The sequence below is a fragment of the Triticum dicoccoides genome, chromosome 1B, assembly GCF_002162155.2.
Source record: "Triticum dicoccoides isolate Atlit2015 ecotype Zavitan chromosome 1B, WEW_v2.0, whole genome shotgun sequence".
NCBI classification, from domain to species: Eukaryota; Viridiplantae; Streptophyta; class Magnoliopsida; order Poales; family Poaceae; genus Triticum; species Triticum dicoccoides.
The window spans coordinates 614,158,557-614,164,709 of NC_041381.1; the positions used below are offsets into that span (position 1 = coordinate 614,158,557).

The window sequence follows — 6,153 nt, forward strand, 5'->3', positions numbered from 1 at the left end:
TTGTACAATATTGACCAGCAACATAATATTGTCATGTAAATCAGTGGTGCCAAAGTTTACACGCAAGTCATGCAACTATACACAAAGTACAATCCAGCAGAAGAAATTTCGCTATAGCACCTATGTATATGAGTTAGATTTAGAAAGAAATCATTTTAAATGCTCATAGGTTAAATGTAGCAATGTCCCAGTGCATGAACTTAGAATTTAACGTGGGATAATGTGTTTTTCAATAATATGCAGTGTTGGTAGTGTGTTTAAATGGACGAAGAAACCACATTTACGGCCGACGATAATGGTACAAATGATGTCAGTCGGACCGATAACGGTCCTAGTAATGAAGATGATGACAGCAGCGATAACGATTCGTGGTCATCATATGATATCTTACCTTCAGAGGATTTTGCAAATAATGAAGATGGTACAAACAGTGAAAATGTAAGTGCAGTCTATTTGATTCCAGTTTTCAATTGGCAGAGTATCGTATGTGTAATAATTTGTCTGTGTTTTTAATTTACAGGAAGATGTGGACGTTGAGAATGACCAAAATAATCATGAGGAATCGTGGGCCGATAACTTGAGCCAGGTTCATTCAAACATTTTATACCGTGCGCGGTAGTTTGTAATATATCATGAATACTGACATAGTTTCATATGTAATTTTGTAGGAGGGCTTTGTTGGTCCTGATAGTGGTGATGACGAAGCGGAGATGGACATTGAGGAGGCTCAATACCAACAACAGAAGTTGGAGACACATTGGAAGGTCATAGCTATGACTTTTCGGTCACAAGGGGATGCATACATATTCTACAACAAGCATGCCAAAGAACATGGGTTCAGCATCAGGAGAGACAAGGTGAAACGAGGGAAGGGTGCTTCAGGAATAATACGGTTCAGGCGGTTTGTTTGCTCTAGGGCAGGCAGAAGGCAGAGGAAATTCATAACCATGGAGGGGCGCACCCGCAGGCTTAGACCCGAGACTCGATGCGAGTGCGATGCGCAGATGGTGGTGAAATTCGACAGGGCTCGTGGAGTTTGGTTCGTCGCGTCATTCATGGATGATCACAACCACGCGATGGCTCGACCCGACGAGGTTTGTTTTCTGTGGTCACACAGACGGATTGGAGATGGCACGAGGGCAGAGATACTGGCTATGCAAGGGGCTGGAATCAGTAAGCATATAATGGTGGACAACTTCATCAGTAGGTACGGTTCGTACGACAAATGCGGACTTATTAGGCGGGACGTGTACAACCTTTGCTGCAGGGAAAAAATGAAGCTCATTGCAAAGGGTGATGCTGAGACGATAGTGGGAATTATGAGGAGCAGAAAGGCGAAGGACCCAAACTTCTTCTTCGAGTATGAGCTAGATAAGGAAGGGCGGTTGAAGTGTATGTTTTGGTGCGATGCACGATCACAGAGGGACTATCAGGACTACGGGGATGTGGTCGTGTTTGACATCACGTATAAGATGAACAGATATGCTATGCCTCATTGTTCCCTTCATTGGTGTTAATAACCACCGTTGCACAACAATTTTTGGTTACGCCATTGTTTCCGACGAGATCGAAGCAACGTATGTGTGGCTGCTCCAGACTTTTATGAGGGCAAACTGTCAGCAGAAGCCAAAGTCAATTATCACAGACGGTGACGCTGCAATGATCCGAGCGATTTGGAGAGTCCTTTCAGATGTGCTCCATCGTATTTGCTCGTGGCATATCGAGAAAATATGCAGAGGCACCTACATTAAAAGTCACTGGATGAGTTCAGATCGCTCTTGTACTATGCCACATCTCAAGAGAACTTTGAGGAGAGATGGACCACTTTTGTCACTAAATGGAAGACGGATGAAACTGAAGAGTGGCTGAACAGGATGTATAGGAAGACGAGACTCTGGGCAACATCATATCTTTCGAATGGCTTTTTCCTTGGTATGCGTAGTAACCAGAGGAGTGAAAGCCTCAACTCCTCCCTTCACGTTCACCTCGACTATGGTATGACCATAGTTGATTTGGTAGTGCATTATGAGAACTGCATAGTTCGCCTCCGAGAACGAGGTGTGTGATGACTGCGAGGCTAATCAGAAAGTACCACCGACGATTACTGAATATAAGGACATTGAGGAGCATGCTGCCAAAGTATTCATTCCTGCTAATTTCTACATTCTGCAAAATGATTTGAAGAAGATGGGAGAACTGGAGATTTTTGAGACGCTAGTGGGAACTGAGTGTCAGACCTTCATCGTGACATGGCAGAATAACCACAAGTTCAGGTATAATGTTGTGTATGAACCAGGTAACTCAGAAGAAACTGTATCATGCACATGTCGTAGGATGGTTCGGAAAGGGCTGCCTTGCAAACACATTCTCTTTGTTCTGCATCATCTTAAATTGTCAGAAATACCAAAGTGTTGTGTCCTCCATCGATTGTCGAAAGATGCGAGAGATGGGTTGTCAGTGCAGCGCAAGAGTGATCTTTTTGGTTGGGGTTGGTCTGGGCCAGAGGAGAGAGAACGCTACAGTCAAGTGAGCATAAAATCTGCAGAAGCTGCACATGTTGCAGCAAATGATCCCTTCTTGTTTGATGAATTGATGAAGTGCCTAGACAATATAATAGCAAGGAAGAAGATCCCGAAAGAGGAAATCATTCGTGCCTAATGATGGTGTTGCTTCCCTGGGTGAACCATTATCCTTAATAATGAAGGGGTCGTTTTCATCACCTTTACCGAGTGTAGTGGACTGCATGCGTATGTCATTGGGAAAGTTCGTACCATTTGCACCTGTGAAGGATGCTTCCATCTTCTCCTCCGCGCGTTCTTCCAAAGGAGTTGAAGTAACTTCCGTATAGTATTTTGGCTTGTACTTTCTCCCCCACTCATCACTATCGTCCGCAGAAACGCGCTCATCATGGAAGTCCCCACTTCGCTTCACCACCAAACCCTTCTTACTAAGCTTCTCGAGCATTATCTGGAAGAACAAATGGAAGACAATAAGTACATGTGTCGGGGATATACCCCGCGATATGACCCGGGCGGAAGTATGACCTGGCCGTACTTGGCGTTTCATTGGTAACCCGCCGGAGGATTGGCTACTCACGGGTCTGGCGGCTCACTGGTCTGACGACTCACGAGCCTGGCGACTCACGGATAGCCCTGACAGCGGGTCAGATAGAAGACTAGGCCCAAGGCCCAGAAGGCCGGCTCATGTTATGATGGCCGGCTTAAGAGAAAAGGCATAAGGAATATTCCCTTACAAAGGAAGTAGGACTATGACTCCACTTGTAATAGACTAGTCATAATCCTAATAGGACTCCACATGTAACCCGCCCCTTCAACTTATATAAAGAGGAGCAGGGCACCCAAGAGGGACAAGGAATAAGAAACAATCTCTAGGGCTAGACAAAAAGAGCCGGCTTACCGGCGACTCCCTCATAATCATAATGAGACATAGCCACAAACAGCATGTAGGGTTATTACCAGATGATGTTTCCCGGGGCTTGAAGTTGTCTAAATCCTTGTCTTTTGTTGCGTCTCTCGATTCCGTCCAACCCCTCTCAAGCTACCGCAAAGATGCGTTGGCCTCGCGACTAAGTCCTCACACTAAGGACATCTACCGTGATAATTCCACGACAGTTGGCGCCTTCCATGGGGCCTGCGCACGGTGGTGTTGAGTTCTTGGAGGGATTTCTCCTAGTGATCGAGAAGCTCGCGATTGCTCAGATGGAGAAGAGTAGCCACAGAATAATCGTGCAAGATAACCTGGCAAGGAACAGTTGCTGGACTCTTTAAAGAATTTCATCGCCTGCCGGATCAGCTAAATTTCGCTGGTTAAACTTTGAATCTGGGAGTACGAGATTTAAGTTCGAAAAAAAATTAGTATTGCATATTTTCGCCGCCACTGGTGCCATGGCGATCTGTTGATCTGGAGCCAGATCGATTTCGGGGCGCTACTGCTATCGCTAGAAGTCCGGACCGACAGGGTTTTCCATCGTGTGCAAATCACCAGGGCAGCAGTCGTTTGTCCATTGAAGTGGCTGCTGTCAAACCGCAAGCCGCCCCTACCCAGTTGCAGCTGGCACAATCAAGTCCCGAGACGGACTCGTACATCAATCACCGAAAGCAAGTCAACTTGCATGAGAAAGCTTCAAATCAAATAGCAAGTGCTACTTCTGTACGTATGGGCAAGACCATCTTTACCTACTAATAAAGCAGCTAATGCTTCTGCCTGTACGTCGTCGACAATTTTATAGAAAAGTCCCTCTGCTTTTGGGAAATCAACCCGCAATCCAGTAAATAAGTGGAAAAAAACGTTTCGCATTTCTACCCCACCCGTGGACGCGCTTGAAAAAAAAAACCCACCCCCGAGTCAAGCGACAGCGCCTCCCATCCCCATCTCGATCCGCCACCTCCCCGCCGCCGGCCCGCATCCTCCGCCGCGCCGTTCGCCCCGCACTGCTGCCTGCCTTCTCTCCGCCGCGCCCTCCTCCCCGTGCACGGTTCGCCGACGCCGAGGCCCAGGCTGCCGCGCTCCGGGCCCGCGCCGGCCGGCTCGAGCGCATGCCGCCGACCACGACGGGCTGCTCGACACGCTCCTCGCCGCCACGGGCAACGGACGGTAGGACGAGGAGAGGGAGGTGGAGGCAGCGGAGGAGCCGGTAGGATGACGAGAGGAAGGTTGAGGCGGCGGAAGAGCCAGTAGGAGTAGGAGGGGGAAGTGGAGGCAGCGGAGGAGGAGACGGGGATGACGGGGACAGATCGGCTACACGCCGGAGGACGAGGGCATCGCACGGCCTACCGATTCCTTCCTCCCCGCGCCCTGGTTACAAGACCGTCGCTGCCGTCGCCCAACACCAACCGCCTTGCCCCGATTAGCTCTTGGAGATGCGGACGACAGGATGTGCTCCAGCGCCGCCGCCTACGAGCGCCTCCCAGACGGTTCGTCCCTTCCTCATGGTCATGGAGCTATCTCTTATTAGATCTGATTGTATCCCTGTTTGTGGTGATTGGCTGGGTGTAGATGAGTCGACAACGAAGCTCGGGGACGTGATATGGCGCTCGGTGTAGGTGGCCATGGTGGACCTGAAGAAGCTGGCTGAGATAAGCGATGGGGTCAGTGTTGTGCTCCTCCCGTTCACATTAAACAAATAGTGCAGACTCTGGCTGCATGACTGGTGTATATATCCACTTGGACCACCAAAATCAAACTGATAGCAAGAACCAGATATAGTGCTAAGTTATAGTTTGTACACAGATCCATATTAGTTCAGAGATGCACACAACAAATCTGTACATTCAGAATGACCACCAAAATCCAGCAATACAATTGACTAGATTGGAAGAATTTACTTGATCAATATGTGCACATGAAACAACACTTTAACCCGTGTGAACTATCCGTGGAATTATGCACTGCACAGACATATATTCGGACAGCATGATGTTTCATTTCGAGGCTATAGTTACATCATTGAAACCAAACAACTATATATGATTCCCCATAGACAGATTGCACCAAACACTCTGGTTACCTGCCTACAGCTAATTATTTTACTTAATGCCTGGGAGGTATCAAATTATGGAGCTTGGGGATCTGTCTTGCCTTTAGTCTGAACCGAAACAGCAGCCTCACTGTCTTTTTGGTGTTGAATTACAGTGAGCTGCTTCTCAAATGTCCCATAGCATACCGGCTGCAGCACCCCGAGCTCCTCATTATCTGCTCCATGATCAAGATCCATCGCCACCGACAGCCACGCACTTGGATGCAAGGCTTGCCCGGACGACTCTGAACCGAAACCAATCCTAGACTGGGAGTCGTATGCATCGTCCATTTGTGCATATCCAACCAAAGCACTTAATTCACAGTCCGCAAAATAGGTAATCTATGTAACGCAAGGCAAATCTAGCTTAGAAATCTACACGGAACTTCCACTGCGCTCTGCTAAATCAACTTACCTACTCCTTTAACCTTTTCATGGTTCCTTATTCATTTTGGCAGTTCCCCAGTCCAAACGAGCACTCATCTTTCATGGGTGATTTCTCTACCGCAACTGGACTTGCAACTTTCATGATGATGCTGTTAGGCTGGATTACATTCCAAAGATTTGGTTGGGGGGTGGCTTCCATTATCACCCCCATAGTTTTGTGGTGACTGGCG

General features: G+C 47.8%; 1 long non-coding RNA gene across 1 annotated transcript; it reads left to right on the forward strand.

The window, feature by feature from the left end:
* The first annotated feature begins 4,446 nt into the window (after positions 1–4,446).
* Positions 4,447–5,893, forward strand: LOC119310131. The gene is made up of 3 exons (XR_005150663.1): positions 4,447–4,934; positions 5,017–5,108; positions 5,653–5,893. It is a non-coding gene; the product is annotated as an uncharacterized LOC119310131 (long non-coding RNA).
* Positions 5,894–6,153: the final 260 nt, after the last annotated feature.